The sequence below is a fragment of the Sorex fumeus genome, unplaced genomic scaffold (assembly GCF_029834395.1).
Source record: "Sorex fumeus unplaced genomic scaffold, SorFum_2.1 ptg000122l, whole genome shotgun sequence".
NCBI lineage: Eukaryota > Metazoa > Chordata > Mammalia > Eulipotyphla > Soricidae > Sorex > Sorex fumeus.
The window spans coordinates 32,126,010-32,150,419 of record NW_026606179.1 but is presented as its reverse complement, the minus strand read 5'-3'; the positions used below and the strand labels follow the sequence as shown (position 1 = coordinate 32,150,419).

Sequence of the window (24,410 nt, the reverse complement as noted above, 5' to 3'; positions counted from 1 at the left end):
AGGCGCCACCCCCCGGCACAGACCTGTAGCCCTGTAGACCACTGGGTATGTCCCCAAGACCAATAAAAAAAAAAAACTTGGCAAAACCATTTGCAGTTAAGGAAGGGGGTGGTAATGAAGATAATAAAGATGATAATAAATGTGGCAGGGATGTGGAGATAATAACCGGAACCCTCGTACGCTGGTGGGAATGAGAAATAGTGTGGAGCAGAGGGGAATAGTCTCGCGCTTCCTCAGAAAGTTGGCGATGCAGTTTCCCATATGTGACCCAGCAGGGATCCACCTCGAGAATACCCAGGACAGCTGAAAGCATGTGCTTGCCACTGCTTGTACACGAGTGTTCGTTGCATCATTATCCACGACCGCTCCAGTGGGGACAGTCTAGATGCCCATTGGTCAGGGCACGGGTAAACAAGAGGTGACCTGTCTACAAGGAAGTATAGTGTTCCGAGTGGAATGCTGATAAATCGCACAACAGAGCGAGGCCTTGGAGACAGACCAAGTGAATTGTGCGCAGACCCAGAGGGACCCGTGACATCTACACACAGCTCCGCAGAGCTTAAAGGTGGCTTAGTGTTGCCAGGGTTCGGCGTTGGGATGAGAGAGACACTTGACACAGCATTGGGAGGATGGGATGGGGTGGGGGTAACTATAGGCAGAGGACCTGGCCAGGAGTGACCCCAGGACACAGTAGATTCCCTGCGAGGTCAGACACTGTTCAGATTTGATTCTGAGTGCAAAGGAAAGCCCTGGGGAAGAATTATTTTAGAATTAGGTTATGTAGTTTTGTGAATATGCTTAAACTCATGGGCTGGAGTGATAGCACAGTGGGTAAGGCGTTTGCCTTGCAAGTGGACAACATGGCCAACCCGAGTTCGATTCCTCTACCCCTCTCGGAGACCCTGGCAGGCTACCGAGAGTATCTCGCCTGCACGGCAAAGCCTGGCAAGCTCCCCATGATGTATTTGATATGCCAAACACAGTAACGACAAGTGTCACAATGGAGACGTTACTGGGCCCGCTCGAGAAAAATCGGTGAACAATGGGAGGACAGTGACAGTGTTTAAACTCATGCCATAGAACTTTTTCTTCCCTTTGCTTATTTGGGGGCCCTTTTCAGCAGTTTGGGCAGCCGCCAGGGCTATCAGTGTGGGGAATGGAACCCTGTGCATACCTTGAACCCTTTGAGCTAGCTTCCCTGTCCGTAAGGTATATTTTATGGTCACTGTCATTGTCACTGACCTCCCGTTGTTCATCGATTTGCTTGAGTGGGCCCAGTAATGTCTCCATTGTGACAACTGTTCCTGTGTTTGGCATATTCAAGACGTCACAGGGAGCTAGCCAGGCTTTGCCGTGCGGGCAAGATACTCTGGGTAGCTTACCGGGCTCTCCAAGAGGGGTGGAGGAATCGAACTTGTGTCGGCCATGTTGGCCACTTGCAAGGAAAACGCCCTACCTGCTGTGCTATTGCTCCAGCCCATGTTTTACGGTATGTGAAATTATATGGATTGAAAAGTGGACAGCTTCCTTAACTAGATGTTTCTTCCCTTTTTTTTTTAAATGTGTTATTCTGCTTGAGCAAATTGATGAACAACAGGAGGACGATGTTATTCTGCATTTTAGTTTTAAGTATTAGGAGCAAAGGTCTGGGAGGGAAGGAAGGAGAGAAAAACTTACAAGCTCAGCTCTTTTAGAAAGTGGAATTTCTGGGGCTGGAGTGATAGCACAGTGGGTAGGGTGTTTGCCTTGCACGCGGCCGACCTGGGTTCAATTCCCAGCATCCCATATGGTCCCCCCGAGTGCTGCCAGGATGGATTTCCTTGAGTGCATGAGCCAGGAGTAACCCCTGTGCATCGCCAGGTGTGACCCAGAAAGCGCAAAAAAAAAAAAATTTCTGAGTCCTGATAGATGGTAACAGTTGGGAGGGCATTTCCCTTGCCTGTGGCTGACATGGGTTTGATCCTTGGCATCCCATTACCCCCCCCCCCCCCCAAGCACTGCCAGGAATGATAATAGAGCCCTGAGAATTGCCGGCGTGGCTCCCAAAAAAGCATCTGGAGCAAGAGATGATACTCCAGTGCAGAAATCAGCTCATTCAGAAAAACAAAACAAAAAATTCCCTGCTAGTCCCAGCCCTGGACAGTGCGTTTGGTGGCGGTTTGTTTTCCCTCGTCTCTTTTCTCCAGCAGCACAGGATGAGGTAGAAACCAGAGAAATAGAATCCGTGTGGGGCAGGGGCTTTTTTTTTTTTTTTAACTTGGGGGAACTCGCTCCCCCAGCTGTACTCGGGAGCCACTCATGCTTTGCTCGGCCTCGTGAAAGCTGGGGGCAAGGGTGCCAGGGGTCTCGTGCATGCTAGGCAGTACCACACCCCTTTGTAGCTACTCCCTTGCCTCTGTTTTTCGCCAGCACACCCACACTGTCGTCATCATTCTGGTTCCCTTTGCTACGGGCAGGGATCGTTTGGCCTGAGCTTACGGGACCTTCTCACGCTTGGCTTCAGCTTCCTCTGAGCCGAGGCGTGGAGCTGGGAGGCTGCTGTCTTTAGGCTGTGGTCAGCTGGTATTCATTGTTCCGTTTGCTTAAAATTTGATGTCAGGGGAGAAGACTGGGAGGCGAAGGCATGCTTTGGAAAACAGTTTCACTGTGACGATGATGTGAATCAATTGATGTTGTTATTGAAATGCTTTGTGAGTTTTAATCCTTAAAATAGCGATGTCTCTTCCTAGGACTTAAGATGTCGTCGTTGGTCAGGCTTCACAGAGGACAATATGGAAGACCTTTGGTAACGAAAAGGTACAGTGGAAAGTTCCTTAAGCCTATGTCTCGCACTCATCCGGGGCCCTAAAGAGATGGAACAAGGGACTAGGCAGTATTTGTTTCTTTTATCGAATCACTGTGAGATGGTTCATGATTTGGTTTCAGTCATATAGTGTTCCCGCCATCCCCCCATACACCTGTCTGCCTCTATGGCAGATATTTTCTTCTCTCTCTCTCTTGCATTCTCTCTCTCCTTTTAGGCATTGTGGTTTGCAACACAGGTACTGAAAGGTTGTCATATATATCCCTTCACCTCCTTTCAGCATAGTGGTCCCTTCTCTATCCTACCTGCCTCCCGCCATACACTTGTGTCAGGCTTCCAACGGTGGACCATTTCTCCTGGCCCTTGTTCCTATAGTCCTCGGGTATTATTCTCATACTGTTTTTTATGTCCCACAAATGAGTGCAATCACACTATGTGTGGAACTATTCAGTGTCGATCGAGGACACACCCCTGGCCTTGGAACACAAAACTCAGGTTGTGGGGTGGGGAAGAAAGAAGATCTGACAAATGTGATCCGGGGACAGTGGTGGCGAGTACTGGGCAGTTTTTTGGTGAAGGGGCAGTGACTTTGTACACCAAAAAAACATGAACTTTTAACACTCTGATGGTAATGTTACCTGAACTATAACAATGAAGAATTTAAAATATGATGGTGCTCTGTTGTATATTAGCAGATTAGGTTAACTCATAGATGCGGGTACCTATTTTTAATTTTTTTCTTTTTTCTTTTGGGGTCACACCTGGCGATGCACAGGAGTTACTCCTGGCTTTGCACTCAAGAATTACTCCTGTCTGGGGGACCATATGGGATGCTTGGAATTGAACCTGAGTTGATTACATGCAAAGCAAAACGCTCTACCCTCTGTACTATCACTCCAGCCCTCCATTTTTTTTTTTTTTTTTTGCTTTCTGGGTCACACCTGGCAATGCACAGGGATTATTTCTGGTTCTGCACTCAGGAATTACTCCTGGCGATGCTCAGGAGACCATCTGGGATGCTGGGAATCGAACCTGGGTCAGCCGTCTGCAAGGCAATGCCCTACCCGCTGTGCTATTGCTCCAAGCCCCAAGCCCCCCAATTTTTAATTTTTATTTAGTTTTTTTTTTTGTTCAGGGGCCTACACCTGGTGATGCTCGGGGACTATTATGACTGTGCTTAAGAGTGACTGTGGCAGGACATGGGTACTGTATGCCATGCCTGGGATCAAACAGGAACGTGCCAAAATAGATAGCAAGATTTTGTTTTTGTTTCTGTCTTTGGGCCACACCCAGTGGTGCTCAGGGATGACTCCTGGTGGGGATGGGGGCTCAGTATGGGGTGCCAAGGATGAAAACCAGATTGACCACATGCAATGCCAGCACCCTGCCCATTGTACTATTCTTTGACTCCAAGATTTAATTTTGCCAGTTTTTGCTGATTTTACTTTCAGGTCATAGAATTTTTAAAAAAAACTTTATACCTGGCTAGAGCGATAGTAGAACGGTACAATGCTTGTCTTTCACGCAGTCATCCAGATTCTGCTTCTCATACCCCACATGGTCTCCCTAACCCACCAGCAGTGATCCCCGAGTATGGGGTCGGGGGTAAGCCCTGAGTTCTGTCAGCTGTGGCCCCCAGACAGAATCAAAACAAAATCCTGCATCAGTGTGTGTGTGTGTGTGTGTGTGTGTGTGAGAGAGAGAGAGAGAGAGAGAGAGAGAGAGAGAGAGAGAGAGAGAGAGAACCAGGGGTTACTCCTGGCTCTGCACTCGGGGATTACTCCTGACGATGCTTATGGGACCCATATAGGATGCCAGGGATCCAACCCAGGTAGGCTGCGTGCAAGGCAAAAATGCCCTTCCTGCTGTACTATAACTCTGGGCCTTTTTTTCCATCTTTTCTCATATCAAAAATAGTGTGTGATATATATTCTTTTTTCCCCAATGTGCTTTTTCCCACTGTACTGGTGTTCGACCCCTGTCATTTATTTTTTTTATTTTTATTTTTTGCCTTTTGGATCATACCTGGCAATTTTTGGGGTCACTCCTGGCTCTGCACTCAGGTATTAACTCCTGGCAGTGCTTGGGAGACCCTATAAAATGCCAGGGATTGAACCTGGGTAGGCCACGTGCAAGACCAAAATGCCCTCTCTGCTGTACTGTAACTCTGGGCCATTTTTTCCATCTTTTCTCATATCAAAAGGCCCTCCCGTTGTTCATCGATTTGCTCAAGCGGGCCCAGTAACGTCTCCATTGGAGACTTTGCTGTTACTGTGTCTGGCATATCGAATACATCACGGGGAGCTTGCCAGGCTCTGCCGTGCGGGCGAGATACTCCCGGTAGCTTGCCGGGCTCTCCGAGAGGGGCAGAGGAATCAAACGCGGGTCGGCCATGTTGGCTGCGTGCAAGGCAAACGCCCTACCACTGTGCTATCGCTCCAGCCCCTCATATCAAAAATAGTATACATATATATTTCTTCTTTTTTCCCCATGTGCTTTTCCTTTTTTTTTTTCCTTTTTGGGTCACACCTGGCGATGCACAGGGATTACTCCTGGCTCTACACTCAGAAATTACTCCTGGCAGTGCTCGGGGGACCATATGGGATGCTGGGAATTGAACCCGGGTCGGCTGCGTGCAAGGCAACCGCCCTACCCGCTGTGCTATCACTCCAGCCCCACATGTGCTTTTAAATACTGCATTACCACAGAGAATAAAGAGTATAAACCCTGGACACTGGAGTGATGAATCAGGGGCCGGAGTGCAGGAACTGCCAGGAGTGAGCCCCAAGCGCAGAGCCGGAGCAGGCTGGCTGTCGTCCAGATCCCGCTCTCCCAGAGAAGTGCAAACCCTCCGGGACCCCACCCTTGGGCGCTCGCTGACTGCACCAGCCTTGAAGGAAGAGTTCTGTCGGTGTTCTGTGCTGGTGCTGGCAGAGTCGGCGCTCAGGCAGAACACTCAGCTTCGAACACTCAGCTTCTCCATCCCGCATTGGAGGCAGTCTGAGAATGCATGCGCTTTTCTTTTGAGCGTTGTTATGCCAGCACCCCCTGGAGGGAGTCCACACTCTGTCCCCCTCCGTAGCGGACCCGGGCTGGGTCATCCATCCTGTCCCTGCAGCGCCCGCCTACCTGCAGCTGCAGGATACCCGAAGATGACCAGGAGAGCTCCTGAAGGTGCAGTTTCCTGCTGACCTGAGACCTGGGGTCTAGGTCTCTTGTCTGTCTCACTCCGCAGTCGCTGTGGGTTTTAGTGCCACTCTTGAGTTATACACTGTAGCACTGCACTGTTGCACTGTCCTCCCATTGTTCATCGATTTGCTTGAGCGGGCCCAGTAATGACGTCTCCATTGTGAGACTTGTTACTGTGCTTGGCGTATCGAATATGCCACGGGTAGCTTGCCAGGCTTTGCTGTGTGAACGAGATACTCTCGGTAGCTTGCCAGGCTCTCCAAGAGGGGCGGAGGAATCGAACTTAGGTCGACCGCATGCAGGGCAAATGCCCTACCCGCTCTGTTATCGCTCCTGCCCCTGAGTAATCCAGTTCTTGTTTTTTGCTTTCTGTTTGTTTATTTTGTTTTTTCTTCTTCTTTTTGGGGGGGTCACACCCGGAAATATACAGAGGTTACTCCTGGCTCTGCATTGAGGAATTACTCCTGGCGGTGCTCAGGGGACCATATGGGATGCTGGGAATTGAGCCCGGGTCCACTGCGTGCAAGACAAAAGCCCTACCTGCTGTGCTATTGCTCCAATCCTGAGTATCCAGTTCTTGAGGGAAACTCCTGCTGCCTGCTAAGCCCAGCTTGCACCCGGCATGGGACACGGGCGCTGGTTGCTGGTGGTTGGATTCACAACAGCCTGTCAGCCAAGCCCCTATAGGTGTAAGGTGGACGCCTGACTCCAGTCAGCCCCCGTTGCAGCATTAGGTGAATAAAGGAGCATTTCCTCGCCTTCCCTTTGCACATCTGTGAGCCGGGAAATAATATGCTTGACGTCACAGAGACTAGAGCTGCCTGCCAGAGGAAAAGCCAGGCCCAGCGGTGGTAGACAGAACACCGGACAGCACGGGGACTAGATACCCGCCTTTTTTTTTTTTTTTTTTTTTTTTTTTTGCTTTTTGGGGCATACCCGTTGATGCACAGGGGTTGCTCCTGGCTCTGCACTGAGGAATTACTCCTGGTGGTGCTCAGGGGACCAGATGGGATGCTGGGAATCGAACCCGGGTCGGCCGCGTGCAAGGCAAATGCCCTACCCGCTGTGCTATCGCTCCGTCCCCTAGATGCTTGTTTCAGCCAGATCAGAACACCACAGATTTAGCGTTGGGCAAGAACTTCTCTTACCGCTCTGCTGGTCTGTGGTTTTCGTGGGTCTCACTGGGCTAGAGTCCCGGTGCCAGCTGACTGTTGTTTGCTGGAGAGGCTGTTGGCGAGAGAGCGTTTCCTTGCCTTCTCAGAATGTCGGTTGAATTCAGACCTTGCAGTGAGATCACGCTTCTCCAGACCTGTGACGGGGCTTTCTTCCTCTCCGTAAACTTGCTGGCTCAGCTGCCAGAGGCCATGAGGCTTTCCTTGGCTCGCGACACCTTCTCTTTGTTCAGTGCCAGCCACAGCACAGTGCCACCTCTCTCCTCTTCGGCCCATCTCTCCATGCTGCCAGGCGCTCCTCTGCCTTCAGCGGCTAATGCAGTGAGGTTGTGCCCATCAGAGTACTGTCTGCAGGGGCTGGAGCAATAGGAAAGTGGGGAGGGCGTTTGCCTAGCATATGGCCATCTGGGGTTCAATCCCGGCACCAAATATGGTCCCCTGAGCCCACCAGGAATAATTCCTGAGTGCAGAGCAGGGAGTAATCCCTGAGCACTGAAGGATGTGCCCCCCGCCCCCAATTTAAAAAAGAAAAAAGGGCTGGAGCGATAGTACAGCAGTAAGGGCCTTTATTTTTATTTGCCTTGCATGCAGCTGACCCGGGTGCAATCCCCAGCATCCCATATGGTCTCCCAAGCACCACTAGGAATGATTCTTGAGTGTAGAGCCAGGAGTAACCCCTGAGCATAGCTGGGTGTGACCCAGAAAGAAAAAAAAATGAACTGTCTATGGCCCTAGATTTCAAGGCGTATAACCTTCCTTAGGGCCAGGGTCTCTTCTGCAGTGTAGGGTCCTTTAGTCCCAGGTCACGGTAGCTCTGATGTGGGTGTCCATACATCTGCGGTTCCCGAGAGGAGGCCACCAGCACCCCCAGGAGTAATACCTGGTGATGCTCATGGGTTACTCCTGGCTCTGTGCTCAGGAATCACTCCTGGTGATGCTCGAAGAACCCTGTGGGATGGCAGTGATCAAACCCGGGTCGGGTCGGCTGTGTGCAAGGCAAACGCCCTCCCCGTTGTGCCATCGCTCCAGCCCCCTCAAATAAATGTTCTAAAAAGCCATTTGTGCAGAGTTTTAAGTCCTTTCCGGTTTTGTTGTTTGTTTATCTATTTATTTATTTTTGCTTTTTGGGTCAGACCCAGCGATGCACAGGGGTTACTCCTGGTTCATGCACTCAGGAATTACTCTTGGCGGTGCTCAGGGGACCATATGGGATGCTGGGAATTGAACCTGGGTCAGGCTGCGTGCAAGGCAAACGCCCTACCCGCTATGCTATCATTCTAGCCCCGAGTCCTTTCCGTTTTGTTCAATTCTCATAAGGGTTTGAGTCACTTTGTAAATGTTTTAAAAATTAAAACTCTCGGGCCCCGGGGGTGGGGGGGGGGCTAGCTCAGAAGGGTGGTGCCCAGAATGCCTGGGTTCGATTCTCAGCACTATAGATTGTGCCCTCGGCACCATCGGAAATAGCGCCAAGGCCAGGGCCGAGGGCCAGAACTTACCCTTGATCATTCTTTTTTTTTTTTTTATGCTTTTTGGGTCACACCTGGCGATGCATGGGGGTTACTCCTGGCTCATGCACTCAGGGATTACTTCTGGCGGTGCACGGGGGACCATATGGGATGCTGGGAGTCGAACCCCAGTCAGCCATCTGCAAGGGAAATGCCCTCCCTGCTGTGCTATTGCTCCAGCCCCCCTCCCCCTCCTTGTTCGCTCTTGGTGTGCTACCGACTGACTCCTGCTCCAAATTTAAAACTCAGGGCAGTCTGTAACATTTTGTCGGCCGTTTTGGAATTGTATTAATTCCTCCTGAGAGTACTTCTTGAATTTGCTCTTTGGTATAATTGAGGTTAAGATTTGGTTCAGCTTTGTAAATTTAATTGTTTTCTCAGCTGTAACTTTTTTTTTTTAAGTCTAGAATTCTAGAATAATATGCAGATTTGTCTCCTGGCTTATGGGGTTAGTATTGACGGACATACTACGCTTTTTCACTTGTTGGAGGAATTTAAACCTTTTCATGCTTTCTCTAAACGGTTTAGGACCAGAGGGATGAAGGTCAGTGAGTTGGTGTGATTCTTTGGCGCCTCATAGTCTGAGTGCTTCTGGGTATGGTCATAAAACAAAACAAATGAAATATTTATCTAGGGCACACCATGTGCTGGGTGGTGGTGAATGAAAAGGATCCGTTTTCATGTATTTTAGCGGGATACATACATGAATACATAAATACATACATACATACGACTGCCTTCAGCTCTCTGTGTGGGTTTCCTCTGGCAGTGCTGGTGGCTGGTGAGACATGCTGGGCCAGGGTCGAACCCAGGCACACACTCAACCAGTGAAGCTGTATTTTTGGCCCCCCAAAGAACAACCTTTCGAAGGACTTGCTCGCCAGAGCTTAGGTGTGCAGTGAGGACGTATTGAATAACTAGAATTTTCCGCTCACACAGAACAGATTGAAAAGTTTCCACGCTGGTACGTTGAGCAGGACGGCCCTCCTGTCATCTCAGTCGATGGTACGTGCCATGTAACGTGGACACAGGCAACTCTGGTGTCTGTCTGTGACCTTCGGTGGCTGTTCTGGCACTTGGCTGGCTTCCGACTCTGGACCAAGACCTTGCAGCCGCTCGTTTCCTAAAAGATCTCACTGTTGTTTGTCACCTGCACTGTTCAGAGTGAGGGCATCAATGTAATCAAATGCCCAGGTAGGAGCCGGAGAGAGAGAACTGTGGGTAGTAGGCAGGGCGCTTGCCCTGACAAGCTGACCCAGACCGGTCCCCAGCACCACCAGGAATGATTCCCCGAGCACGGAGCCAGGAGTAAGTTCTGAGCACAGCCCCTTGTGATAAAAACTATGCTCCTTTCGGCTCTCCGTTCAGTGGGTTTCGTTCAGTGCTGTGTCCCTGGTCCCCTCACTGTGTCAGACACGGCAGTTTCACTGTCAGCTATGGAGTCCACGCCTTCCTTGGAACCTCTGGTAACCGTTGCGCTCTCTCTCACCCTCCCTGTAGTTCTGTTTTTCCAGCATAGCCTGTCATTCACTGGAATCGTGGAAATAGAACCTCTTTATTTTTTTATTTTTTAATTTAATTTTTATTTTTAGTGAAACACCATGGGGTACAGTTGTAGACTCACAGACTTTCGTGCTTGGGTTTCAGTCATACCATGATTGAGTACCCATCCTTCCACCAGTGCCCATTCTCCACCACCAATGGTCCCAGTAATCCTCCCATCCTCCCCCACCCACTCCCCTCCCTGCCCCGCCTCTGTGGCAGGGCATTCCCTTTTGCTCTCTTTCTCTTTTCCTTGGTTTGCAATAGAGGTATTGAGTGGCCATCGTGGCAATAGAACCTCTTTAGACTGACCCCTTCCACTTAGCCATACGTACCTGAGATTCATTCAGGTCTTGGGGTTGGAGCAGTGGTGCAGAGGAAAGGGCGTTTTACCTTTGCCTACAGCCAACCTAGGCTCAATCCCTGGCATCCCATCTTGTCCCTTGAACCTGCCAGGAGAGATTCCTGAGCACTTCCAGGTATGGTGCCCCGCAATTCATTGAGGTCTTTTTTTTAATTTAATTTTTTTTTTTTTTTTTTTTTTTTGCTTTTTGGGTCACACCCAGCGATGCTCAGGGGTTACTCCTGGCTCATGCCGTCAGGAATTGCTCCTGGCGGTGCTCAGGGGACCATATGGGATGCTGGGAATCGAACATGTGTTGGCCATGTTGGCTGCGTGCAAGGCAGACGCCCTACCCGCTGTGTTATCGCTCCAGCCCCGAGGTCTTTTTTTATGACAATACACAGGGGTTACTTCTGGCTCTGCACTCAGGAATTACTCCTGGCGATGCTTAGGGGACCATATGGGATGCTGGGAATCGAACCCGGGTTAGCCGCGTGCAGGGCAAACACTTACCTGCTGTGCTATCACTCTGGCCCCTATAATAGTGGTCTTTAACTGCCAGTCCACAGGTGTAGTAAGGTTGAAAACCCACTGTGGCCAACCACAGTGGTTATTACTGCAGGTCCATGAAATGGTATATAGACAGTTGCAATGGTATATAGACAGGCGCAATGGTATATAGACAGGTGCAATGGTATATAGACACATGCTTCACATGTGTAAAAAGGTCGAATATCTGTGCCCTGTATTTTAATATAAAACTGAGTTGATGAATGATTGATCATCTCTTTGAATGGGTAGTGTGTACACATATGGGTACTGTAACAGCCAAAGAGAATTCATGGTCCATGTTCTCATTTGGCTTGAAATTTGGTATGGGCTAGACATAATGTGTACATGTATTTAATATCTATTTATATATGTACACACGTGGGCTGGAGTGATAGCACAGCAGGTAGGGTGTTTGCCTTGCACGTGGCCGACCTGGGTTCAATTCCTCCAGCCCTCTTGGATAGTCTGGCAAGGTACCAAGAGTATCTCGCCCGCATGGCAAAACCTGGCAAATTACCTGTGATGTATTCCATATACCAAAAATAGTAACAAGTCTCACAATTTGTTGTGAGACGTTACTAGTGCCCTCTCGAGCAAATCGATGGACATTTGGAGGACAGTGCTACAGTGCTAATGTACACATGTATAAAAATCATGACAATAATAGAGTTTTGTTCTGAAGTACATATGTATCTGACCTCCCGTAGGCACCAGGTGAGACCTAAGAAGCCCATTCTAATGGGAAGAACTGAAAGAAGATAGAACTTAAACAGGAAGAAACAGGATGGGGGAGGCTATTACAGGTAGAGAGGGAATAGCTAGGTAGAAGGAAGTCTGGGTGATTTAGTTGAGATCTGAAAAAGTCTTGTTCAGTAGAGCATAGGGAGGAGCAAGAAATGAATCTAGAAAAATAAGCGGAGAAGAGATTATGGAAGGTTTGTGAATTGGGCTAAATGTTTATCTTAAGGATAAACTGCTAATCTTGTTAATGACATGCTCACATTTTTATATCAGTCAGAGAGTGCTGGTATTTTAGCGATTTTGGACTTGATGTTATTGGGATATGTTGAAATCAGTAGATATCAACATATCCCATGGTCTCCTGTCCCCGCGCCTGGCTGTCCTCGCCTGGGCCCCTTGGAGGGGAGCAGGTTGAGTTTCCCTCCCCGCCCTGACCAGGGCTCCGGCAGCCGAAGACCTCCAGAACCAGCCACCACCATCCTGAGACCACTCTGCACACGTATGAAGGTACCGGCAGAGGGACAAAGGCATGCGGTCCCGGGGCTGAGATCTCCAAGCCTGCTCGGATTGGGGCTGAGCATCCTCCACCCAGATCCTCCAAATTCCAGTAGACAGGGGTCACACCCACCAATTGGCCCCCTGGTGCCCGTGTAATCCCATCAACGGCCAAGACTCAGAGACTATAAAACCCAGCTCCAGGAAGCGCGCAACCGCATTCACGGCTGCGCAACATCTTATTATCTCATTCCTACTTTGGACAAACTGGCAGGCTACCGAATGTAACCTGCCCACACGGCAGAGTCTGGCAAACTCCCCGTGGCGTACCCAATATGCCAAACACCAGTAACAATGATGGGTCTCATTCTCCTAACCCTGAAAGAGCCTTGAATATGGCACTTTTAAAAAAAAATCATAGGGCTAGGATGAAGGAGACGTTACTGGGGCCTGCTAGAGGCAATTGACGAACAACAGGATGGTCGTGATCGTGATCGTCTTCTATCATTTAATAATACTCATTGTATGGCTGTGGATCAGCTGCAGTTTGTTTATCCGTGAATGAAGGGCATCTTGCTTGCTTCCTGCTTGGGGCAAGTTAGGAATTTTTGTGCTGTAATTTCCCTGCTGTTGTTTGTTTTGTGGCCCCAACGCTCCTCCTCGTTGTGGGGGTTCTGAAGTGGCTGAGTCCCAAGGCGACCCTGTCAGCTCCAAGTTGACCCTCGCTGAGCAGGACGACTCGGGGACTTTTTCCCCCTGCGCTCCAGCTTACTCATCTTCTCCCTACTAGATTGAAATTTCTCCAGAGGAGTGTTAGAATTGAAATTGTTTTCAGTGAAATTTGAAATTATGATGGAACTTCGAAGAGTGGATTTTTAAAAATCTTTTTAATTTTAAAATTTATCCCCAGTGGGTCCTACCCTGAGAACTTAATAGAGAGCTGTCTAATAAGTCAAGGAAATTGAGATACAACAGTAGAAAGTTAAAAATAATCGCAGAGGCACTCCTGGAGGCTTTGGGAGGTGACATGCACTTTAAATTTGCCATCCCGAGGAAAGCGTTTTGGTGGTCTCTGCCCTGGGTGGATCAGGTTCTCACTGTGTCAGGAATACCAGAATCAAACACATTTTCTCACCGGTAGGGAAACTTGTCACACATGAAACCTTCTGATGATAAAACCGGCAATTGTAAAAAGTGCTCCAGAAAAGAGATTTGCATTTTTCACGCCCCCCAGGTTGGACAATGTGTAATTGTCTTATTTTTCAGGGGCCATTCCTGGAGGTCTGGCAGGGGTGGGAGCTGGGGGTACAATGTGTTCTAGGGTTTGCGTGGTGCTGGGTCTCAAATAAGTGTGTGCGAAGCCTCCACCCCAGCCCACCGAGCTGTCTCTGGGGTCCCTGTCAGCCTGGTTAGTTGAGCCATCTCTGTAGTGCTGCCTTTCTTTCTTTTTTCTTTTTTTTTTTTCTTTATTAGTGAAACACCATGAGGTGCAGTTGTAGACTTACAGATTTTTGTGCTTGGGTCTCAGTTATACAATGATCAAGTACTCATCCCTTCACCAGTGCCCATTTTCCACCACCACGGGTCCCAGTATCCCTCCCACTCCCCATTTTTTCTTTTTTTTTAAACAAAATTTCCATCTCTTTATTTTTTTTGCCTTTTTTTAAAAAATTTTTTTAATGATTTTTATTTTTTTATTTATTTTTAAAAAAATTTTTATTAGTGAAACACCATGAGGTACAGTTGTAGACTTGCAAGTTTTTGTGCTTGGGTTTCAGTTATACAATGATCGAGTACCCATCCCTCCACCATTGCCCATTTTCCACCACCACGGGTCCCAGTATCCCTCCCCCCTCCATCCCCCTACCCTGCCTCTGTGGCAGGGCATTCCCTTTTGTTCTCTCTCTCCTTTTGGGTGTTTGGGTCACACCCGGTGATACACAGGGGTCACTCCTTGGCTCATGCACTCAGGAATTACTCCCGGTGGTGCTCAGGGGACCAGATGGGCTGCTGGGAATTGAACCCACGTTGGCCGCGTGCAAGGTAAACGCCCTACCCGCTGTGGTATTGCTCCAGCCCCGCTGCCTTTCTGTTTTGCTGGGTGGTGTTAAACTTTCTGGCCCCATGGACTGACGTCCTTCCAGATCTCATGTCCAGAAGCACTGTGCGCCCGTGTGAGTGTCTTTGGAGGCAGGGCTGTGGGCTGGTGTTCAGGGCTGGAAGAGGGAAGACGGGTTGGACAGGACCCCCTGTGACGCCGTGTGTGCACTGGCCAGAGCTGGATGAGGACCCAGTGAGAAGGCTGCCATCTGGCAGAGAGCGCGCCCCGTCCTCTTCCTATCTCCCCCTGCCCCCCCACCCCATGCCCGCATCTTGGTCCTGCACCCCACACCCCCTACCTCCGGGCCGCCAAGAACCTATTTGTGTGTGCGTCCTGCCGTGGCAGCTTGAGCAGGCCAGGAACTCCGACTGTTCGTTCCCACTCGGGGACTGCCAGCAGCCAGCGCGCAGGCCTGTGTGTGGACACTGGCTGTGGTCTGTTGCCAGGGGAACGGGAGGAGCCGACACTCTTGCTTCTGTGTGTTTTGCTTTCCAGCAAGTTGGCGTGGTTCTCTGGGGTGATGGGGCCATTGTACGTGGCGATGCTCAGGGGTTCCTCCTGGCGCTTGCTTCGGGGACCCTATGGGATGCTGGAGATCAAGCCTTGATGGGCCTCGTGAAGGGCAAACGCCCTAACCGCTGTGCTAGCGCTCCGACCCAGCACTGAGACTTCTGAGGCTTCCTTTGTATTTGCCCTGTGTGGTCCAGCAGGTGGAGATGGGGGGGCAGCTCCTGTCCCCATGGCAGGGGTGTCAGGAAGGTAACACGTTCACTCAGGCCCTGTCATGCCCCATGTTCTTAAATGAAAGGTTTTTTAAAATTTATTTTTCTATGCTAATGTAAATCTGTTTTTCATAAAAATTCAGAGTGACTTAAGATTTCTATCCCTTTTTTTTGCTTTCTGCTTTTTGGGTCACACCCGGTGATACTCAGGGGTTACTCCTGGCTCTGCACTCAGGAATTCCTCCTGGTGGTGCTTGAGGGACCATATGGGATGCTGAGAATCGAACCCGGGTCAGCTTTGTGCAAGGCAAACGTCCTACCTGCTGTGCTATCGCCACTCCAGCCCCATCTCTGTCCCTTTTACGTGTCCTCTTGCTCATTGTTTTAGAAATAATTCCAGGTTATGGCCAGGAGAGTGTCTTGGGCTGTGAGGTGTTATTGGAAGGAACCTGGATTTTAGACTCAGACCGTCCTGAACTTGGGTTTGGACTTGACAGCTTTAACTTCATGGGAAGTCACGTGACCAGAGCCTCAGTCTTGTCTGGTGATGGTTTTGGTGTTCGACTTGGGGCCAGACCCAGCATTGCTCAGGAATCACTCCTGGCTCTGCAGTAGGGGGTGGCGAGGTGGGGGAGCCGACCACACGTGGTGCCTGGGATAAACCCAGGCTGACTGCATGGAAGGCAGATGCCCCACTGTACTCTTGGCCTTGACTCCTCCTTGTCTATCTCTAAAAAGTAGCGGGTGGGGGCTGGAGCCATATGACAGTAACTTGGGCTTTTGCCCGGCACACCGCAAACCCAGGTTCCGTCCCTGACACCCCATATTGGCCTGTCAGGGATGATCCCTTAGCAGTGAGCCACGAGTAAGCCTGGAGCACCACCAGGTGTGGTCCCCAAACCAGCAACCACCAAAAAGTGTGTGGAGATTGGTGTTCCCCTGCTCCTGCAATTGTTGTAAGGCTTAAATCTCTTACTTTGAAAACATCTTCATTCCCAATTTTTTTTTTTCAGTTTCTAGTTCATTTCTTACGTGGCAGTGGTCCTCGTACCCATTCAACGAGTAGGAAAACCACCGTTTTCAGGGTGCCCCTAGTTAGAGAGACACAGAAGGTGGCAAAATAGAGTGAGAGGCTTTGCCAGGGCTCCAGAGACCAGTATTTACTACTGTCCAAGCCTTCCTTTGGCATTGGCGCCTGCTGTGGATGTATCTGATGAACTTGCTGACGTAACTCCGCCCAAGGACGTCCCACCTCAGTGGGGTTCTTCTGCAGCCCCTGCAGGGGCACCAGCATCCTAAGGCTGCAGGAGGAAGCCTCTTAGACCCTGGGCCTTTGGAGCTGTGGGTACCATCGGTGCTAGCTGGAGAATACCTGAGGGCAGTAGTCCGGCAGGGAGAGCGTTTGCTTTGCACGCGGCCGACCCGGGTTCAATCCCCAGCATCCCATAGGGTCCCCCGAAAACCTCCAGGGGTAATTCCTGAGTAGGAGAACCAGGAGCCCAGGGAGTTTACTCTCAGCCGACTGGCTAGGCTGCTCAGAGGATGCAACTGGAGGCTTTTATTTTTTTTTTGGTGGGGCTGCACCCATGGGCGCTAGGGGGGTGATCAGCACTGGGAATCAAACCCAGGGGCCTGGTAAAGCCTGTACTCTCTCCAGCCCTCGGGTGGGACTGCTGCTGTTTAAAGTAGTTTTGAGGAGGAATCAGGTGGTTGGCGTTATGATAATGGCCAGGTGGGGGGGGGGGGCGGGGAAACAGGAAAGGGGAGTCCCAGGGAAGCTGGGCTGTGGGTCTCGGTAAGTCTCTTGCTGGCGGGCTGTCCGGAGGCCTCCCCTCCTCTGCCTGCCCTGCTGGGTTCTGCATCTCCTGTGGCTCTTCCCTGTGGCGTCAGCTGCTTTCTTGGCATCGTTCAGCCTAGTTGCTAGGAAGCTGATCAAGGCGAATGCAACTTCCTTTTGACTTGCTCGCGTTGAACCATCTGCTGATGCCTCCTCGTGGCCTTCAGACTTGGCCAGAATCCTTGAGAAGAGGGCTCAGTGGGGCACCTGTGCCCCTGATTGTGTTTGGGAAGACAACACTTTTTTAAAAAAATTTTATTATTGATTGATTGATTTTTAATTTTTATTAGTGAAACACCATGAGGTACAGTTGTAGATTTACAGATTTTTGTGCTTGGGTCTCAGTTATACAATGATCAAGTACCCATCGCTCCACCAGTGCCCATTCTCCACCACCAATGATCCCAGTAATCCTCCCCCCCACCCCATCCCCCACCCTCCCATCCCACCCTACCTCTGTGGCAGGGCATTCCCTTTTGTTCTCTCCTTTTGGGTGCTGTGGTTTTCAGTAGTGGTATTGAGTGGCAATCATGTTCGGTCTATAGTCTACTTTCAGCATGCATCTCCCATCCTGGGTGGATTCCTTCAACACCCTTTACTTGGTGGTCCCTTCTCTATCTGAGCTGCCTTTTCCCCCAGCATGTGTGGCTGGCCTCCAAGCCATGGGGCAAACCCCCTGGTACTTACTTTGACTATTCTTGGGTGTTAGTCACCTGTTTTGTTACTTTATATTCCACAGATGAATGCAATCTTTCTATGTCTGTCCCTCTCTTTCTGACTCATTTCACTTAGCATGATACTTTCCATGTAGTACCACTTGTATATAAATTTCATGACTTCATCTTTTCTAATAGCTGCATAGTATTCCATTGTGTAGATGTACCAATGTTTCTTTAACCAGTCTCTGTTCTTGGGCACTTGGGTTTTTTCCAGTTTCTGGCTATTGTAAACCGTGCTGCAATGAATAAACAAGTGCAGATGTCACGTCAGCTATACTTTTTTTCATCTCTGGGACATATTCCCAGGAGTAGTATTGCTGGGTCAAATGGGAGCTCAATTTCTAATTTTTGGAGAATCGTCTGTACTGTTTTCCAGAAGGGCTGAACCAGTCGGCATTCCCACCAGCAGTGAAGGAGGGTCTCTTTCTCGCCACATCCGCGCCAGCACCGGTTGCTTTTGTTCTTGTGGATGTGGGCCAGTCTCTGTGGTGTGAGGTGGTATCTCATAGTTGTTTTGATCTGCATCTCCCTGATGATTAGTGATGAAGAGCATTTTTTCATGTGTCTTTTTGCCATTCGTATTTCTTCCTTGAGAAAGATTCTGTTCATTTCATCACCCCATTTTCTGATGGGGTTAGATGTTTTCTTCTTGCAGAGTTCAACCAGTGAAGCAACACTTTCTGTTAATTCTTCTAACCCCCTCTATCCGCGGTCCTCGTAGCTGAATTCGTTTTACCCCTTGTTCCTTTCCGCTCACCATTTGGAGCCAGAGTTTGTTTTCTTCTTACAACCCGAGCCTTTATTTTCGTTTGTTTTCATCTTTGATTTAGATCTGCGTTCTCCGTTAATCACAGCTCTGGAAAATCATTTCCTGGCTGCAGCCGCAGAACAGCAGGTAGAAAAGAAAAAAATAAAAATGAAAAAGGAAGGGGGAAATGATTGTTTCGGTTTTTTTGTCTTTGGGCCACACCCGGCAGTGCTCAGGGCTTACTCCTGGCTCCTATACTCAGGAATCACTCCTGCCAGTGGTCGGGGAACCGTATGGGATGCTGGGGATCAAACCGGGTCGGCCAAGCACAAGGCAAGCGCCCTTCCCGCTGTGGTGTCGCTTTGCACCCCTGCCCCCAGCCCCTTTTCCTTTGCTGTGGTGTCGTGATGATTAGGGACCTCGCACACTTTGGTTGTAGTATCGAGACCCCTGGTTGTGGGCTTGTGCATGCTGGGGATTACTGTGGTGATCACACATATGTTCTTGGGGGTCCCATTCACGGGCCCAGTGCTCCACCGTTTTTAGTTCTGGTGTTCACATACACCTGCGCGTATACTGGGTGCAGCCTCTGTGACCGCTGGGTGGGATTCCAGAGCACAGAGCTGCTGAGCCCGTTCTTTGTGCCCACCAGCAACTCTTTTTATTTTTTTAGTTTTTTTATAATTTTATTTCTTGAATCACCCTGATAGCAGTTACAAAGCTTTCGGGTCTAAGTCTCGGTCATACAATGAAACACCTGTACCTTCACCAGTGCCCATTCTCCACCCCCAACAACCCCAGTATACCCCCATCCCACACCCTCCCTCTACCTGTGGGGCAGATGATTTCCACATTACTCTCTCTCTACTTTGATCACATTCAATATTTTGACACCAGACCCACCGTTATTATTTGAGATTTTACTCCAACACTCAGATCTGCTGAAAAGGCAACAGTAGACAAGTTGTTTTCTATTGCTGGTTATGAATAACATATGATGTCGCATGGCTGCAGTAGTGGCTGCGCGATTTTGAAATTCCAAAATTTTAACACTTAAATCTGGAGGGATTTCTGCCAAAACCTGCTGGGTTCCAAGGTTTGCTCCTGAGTCTCAGGGATCTTGGCCGTTAAGCAGCTTGATCAGGAGCCAGAAAGGCCGTTCATGAGCGAAGACTTGGGGTCTCGTTGGGGTGGGGAGGACAGGACTGGTTCCATCCCCATCCCGTGAGGCCCAAAATGTCTCGTCTCTGTGGGCCCAAACCTGACTGTCCAATGGCCTCTGAAGGATGACGGCCACCGAGCTGCCAGGGGGAAGCAGGCGGAGGGACAACACCCTTTCCCCCCTGAGGTAGCCCGGTGACAGTAACCTGCTGTGGGGTTCGACACATTTCTGCCAAAAGCCGCTGGGTTTCGAGATTTGTTTCTGAGTCTCTGGGATCATGGTTGTTAAGCAGCTTGATCAGGAGTCAGAGAGGCTGTTCGTGGACGGTGACTTGGGGTCTCGTTGGGACGGGGAGGACAGAACCGGCTCCACACCCATCCACCAGCAACTCTTGAGGCTTGAACAGAGTACAGCCCCACTTTAATCATGGAGCCTGCCCCCACCCTGCAGCTCTGAAATGAGTTGCTGGGGACTGGAGTGATAGCACAGTGGGCAGGGCGTTTGCCTTGCACGCAGCCTACCCAGGTTCGATTCCCAGCATCCGATATGGTCCCCTGAACACCTCCAGGAGTAATTCCTGATTGCATGAGACAGGAGTAACCCCTGAGCATCACCGGGTGTGACCCAAAAAGCAAAAAAAAAAAAAAAGAGAGAAAATGAAATGAGTTCCCAGGTCTGAATGTGCCAGGCATGTAAATAATGGTACTCTTAGTTCTGGGACATGATGTACACAAATGATTTATTAGTTTTGTGGGTTTTTTTTTTTCCTCATAAGCCCCATCGTGGAATTTAGCCTATAGTATGTTAAAAACGGCTGATAAGCCATGAAAAATGGCGGTGATGTTGGTGGAGCATCTTGCAAAGAGGCTTTGAAAAACAAACCAGAGGTCAACAAGGGAAGGACAGAGACTCCGTGGATGATCTCATCCATATCTGGAGTAAAAACAAGCGGGAAGTGTCTGATTTGGAAAACAACCTTCCCGTCTGGTACCAGAACTGGGACAACCAAGTGGGGAGCAGGAGAGGGAAGGTTGTGGATGGTGGTGGAGGGAAGATTGGCAGTTTGGTGTGGAGGGTGTGGGAAGTGTACCCCTAAGTCACCTAAACATTGCACTCTTGTAAACCCATGTATCTGTAAATGGGAAGTACGAAAAAGAAAAATACGGACAACCTAAGAGATAGAGCAGTGAGTAGGGTGCTGACCTTGCACACAGCTGAATGGGTTCTATCTATGGTAACTCTCTTTTGTGTGTGGGGAGGCTTTTCGAGTCACACCTGATGAGGCTCAGGGGTAACTCCCGGTTCTGCGCTCAGAAATTACTTCTCGTAGTGCCCAGGGGACGAATGGGACTCAGGGATTTTGAACCCGGGTTAGCTGTGGGCAAAGCAAACACCTTACCAACTGTACTATCACTCTGGCCCCCCACGGCACCTGTTATGGTGCCCCGAGCTTCGAAAACCAAAAAGAAAATAAGGAAAAGAAAAAAAAGAAGATTCTCACTCTCGCCGTCAGGGCGGTGAGGTTGGAGAGATCATAACGGTCTTGTCTCGTGGCAGATATTTCTCCAGTTGTCAACTCGGCAAAAGCATTTGAGCAGGCAAACAAGACCCGAAAATTTTCTGGCGTAGCATAAGCAAAAATAGAGGCGCTGAAAAAAATACCAGGTCTTGAGAAGAGCTGTTGTTAAAAAGAGTTTTGGAAATGGCGTTAACGGGGGGAGTTAATCGCCTCGGAGTGAGCCAGAGCCGCGGAGACTAATGCGTGGACTCGGGGAAAGAATTTCTTCTAAAGAGTCATTTTTGTCTTTGTTGGTTTTTTTAGCAGTAAGCCATATAAACCCATTCTGCCGACTGCTTATTCTCCCCAAGAGAGCTACTTAAAGGAGGGTGAAGACATGCTAAGGTAAAATTTTATTGTTGTGGCTCAATTTGCTAAAAGCTTTCGTGTAATTCAGATGTGTTCTTACTGTGCAGACGTGTGTGTTTGTTAAAGTGGATGTTATTAATACTCACTTTTGGGGAAGTCCCCCAGGTCGCCTGCATCATCTCGAGCCCATCAGTGCTGGCGTTTACCTTCCCTCCATCGCTGTCGCCCGGATGCGGGCGGGGAGAGCGGCCCTGCGGGCTGTCGGGACGTGGCTGCTTTGGCATTTCCTCTGCAGCATTTCGGGCAGCTTCCGAGGGCTCCCCGCTGGGGGGCCCTAGCAGATCTAGGTGCCCTTCTTCCATACCTTTCACCCCTTTATTGCACTACCGTTGTTCTGTTGAAGAAATCCAAAGTAATTTTATTACTAGGTGAACCAGTACTCCAGATCCAAGTGTATATGCATCAGTCTCTTTTTTTTTTTTTTTTTTGCTTTTTTGGGTCACACCCAGTGGTGCTCAGGGGATACTCCTGGCGATGCTTGGGGGACTATAGGGGATGCTGGGGATGGAACCCGGGTTGACCGCATGCAAAGCAAAAATCATTTTCTTTTTGTATTATCACTGTACTCTCACTCTGACTCCTATATGCATAAGCCTCTTAAGTGAGCACAAAGCCAGAAGCTTTGAGCACTGCTGGGTATGGCCACCAAACAGCCCCAAAACATATATATATATTTTTTCTTTTTTTTTCTACTCAAAGAATGAACAAATATATGTTAAAATGTTGGAGAAGGGCTGGAGCGATAGTACAGTGGGTAGGGTATTTGCCTGGCAGATGGCTGACCAGGGTTTGATCCCTGGCACCCGTATGACCCCCAGAGCATGGCCAGGCGTAATTTCTGAGTGCAGAGCCAGTAGAAAGCCCTGAGCATCCCCTGGTGGGACCCCCCCATCCCCAAGAAGCAAAAGTCTGATGATTGGGGCCCAGGGACATAGTGCAGAGGTTAAGGCGTCTTACTTGGTCGGATCCCTGGCACCACGTGGTCCTTGAGCATTTTGCTGAGTGCAGCCCTGGAGTTCCTCGAGCACTGCTGAGGTGGCCCATGTAACCCTTTTGTACGCCCTTGGGCCCTGGCATTGAGCACTGGCCATTGACCCACTGTTCCCCAGTCACCAGAAGGGGCCTCAGGCCTCCTGAACGCCATGTCAGAGCCCCAAGGAAACTATGTCTAATAATAAAACATTGTAGAATTCTCCCGGTTCTTTCCCTGCCTTTATTTCCTTCACTGTGCCAGGGCTGGAAGCCAGGCTCTGAACACGCACATGCGTGCACACACGCGCGCACACACGGCAGGCCTGCCATCCCCCCTGCCCCATCCCTGGCCAGGCTGCAGAGAGAGAGAGAGAGAGAGACACACACACACAGAGGCTGCACACACACACAGCAAGCTGCTGCCCTCCTGCCCCATCCCTGGCCTTTGCATGTTTTTTTTTTCCTTTTTGGGTCACACCCGGCAATGCACAGGGGTTATTCCTGGCTCTGGCTCTGCACTCAGGAATTACCCCTGGCGGTGCTCAGGGGACTATATGGGATGCTGGGAATCGAACCCGGGTTGTCCGCGTGCAAGGCAAACGCCCTACCCGCTGTGCTATTGCTCCAGCCCCTCCCTGGCCTTTGCAAACCTTTGAATTTGGTTTTTATTAGGTTGGGGCCCACACTTATGATCTGTATTTTTTTTTCTTTTTGGGTCACACCCGGCAATGCTCAGGGGTTACTCCTGACTCATGCACTCAGGAAGTGCTCCTGGCGGTGCTCAGGGGACCATGTGGGATGCTGGGAATCAAACTCGGGTCGGCCATGTTGGCTGCGTACAGGCAAACGTCCTACCCGCTGTGCTATCGCTCCAGCCGCTGATCTGTATTTAGGGGTCATTCCCAGAGGACTTTGAAGAGCCATGTGGTACCCCAGATCAAACCCAGGCCTCCCACATGCAAAGCATCTACTCAGCCAGCTGGACTCTCTTCTTCTTAAGTTGTTCTTGCATCTGGTAGATAATTCCATGACTGAATTCTTTTATCAATTGAGTGTAGAGGAGTGTTCATTCTTCTTGTTCTGGAATTGTTGTTGTTGTTGTTGTAATGTTGTTTGGTGTGTTTCATTTTGTTTTCATTTGGGGAGCACACTGGGCCTCCTGCATGCGAAGCCTGTACCCTCTGAGCTGTCTGCCCACCTCCATCTCATTGATTTTTTGCCACTGTCGTGCCCGCCGCTTCTGGAGTTACTGTGTCTGATTTACTTTGTTCTTTGCATGCGGCAGTCGAGGCCTTCTGAGTAACTAAATAGGTAAATCAACATGGCAGTTCAAGATTCCTGCCTTGGGTCTCCCTCTGTCATTTTGGTAAACGCAGTTTTCCTTGAACTGTGTTTGAATTGATTTTTATATGTATGAGCCTTGACAGGGCCTCTCTCTAGCTTGCATTAAATATGAGATTTGTGTCAGATTGGATTAATAATTCAGAATTGAAAAACGCTTTCCTCAGCTACAGAAGCACTTGGCAGTGGAGAATCAGGAGTGACTATTAATGGAGGTTAGTTCCTCCCAGGTAAACTTTTCCTGGAAAACGACACTGAGAACTCTTGAGCCAGATGCAGAGATTTTCTTGGCCCCGGTCTCCAAGAGCCAGAGGGCTGAGATGGGCAATACAGGCCTCATCTGCGGAGGGCCTGGCCTGCACCGCCCCTCATCTACTCTTTCTCGTAACCACCGTCAGAGGCAGGTTCTCCATAAAGCCCAATTTGACATGGTGATGTAACTCATCCCGGCTTCCCTGGCCAGCGACAGCTGAGGTTCCAATCTGGGCGGGGGCCATCCTTAACATTTATCACACTACTTTTTGAAATGGGGGCGGGGG

At 49.7% G+C, this 24,410-nt stretch overlaps 1 long non-coding RNA gene across 3 annotated transcripts in view; it reads left to right on the top strand.

Annotated features, from left to right (window-relative positions):
- Nucleotides 1-24,410, top strand: part of LOC130044397 (uncharacterized) — a 49,157-nt gene that overhangs the window by 22,749 nt on the left and 1,998 nt on the right. For 2 of the 3 annotated variants that reach the window (XR_008795391.1, XR_008795390.1), the window contains exons 3-4: nucleotides 2,730-2,796; nucleotides 21,454-21,534. This is a non-coding gene — a long non-coding RNA (uncharacterized LOC130044397). The remainder of the gene's footprint in view (nucleotides 1-2,729; nucleotides 2,797-21,453; nucleotides 21,535-24,410) is intronic. The other variant, XR_008795392.1, reaches the window with a different exon arrangement.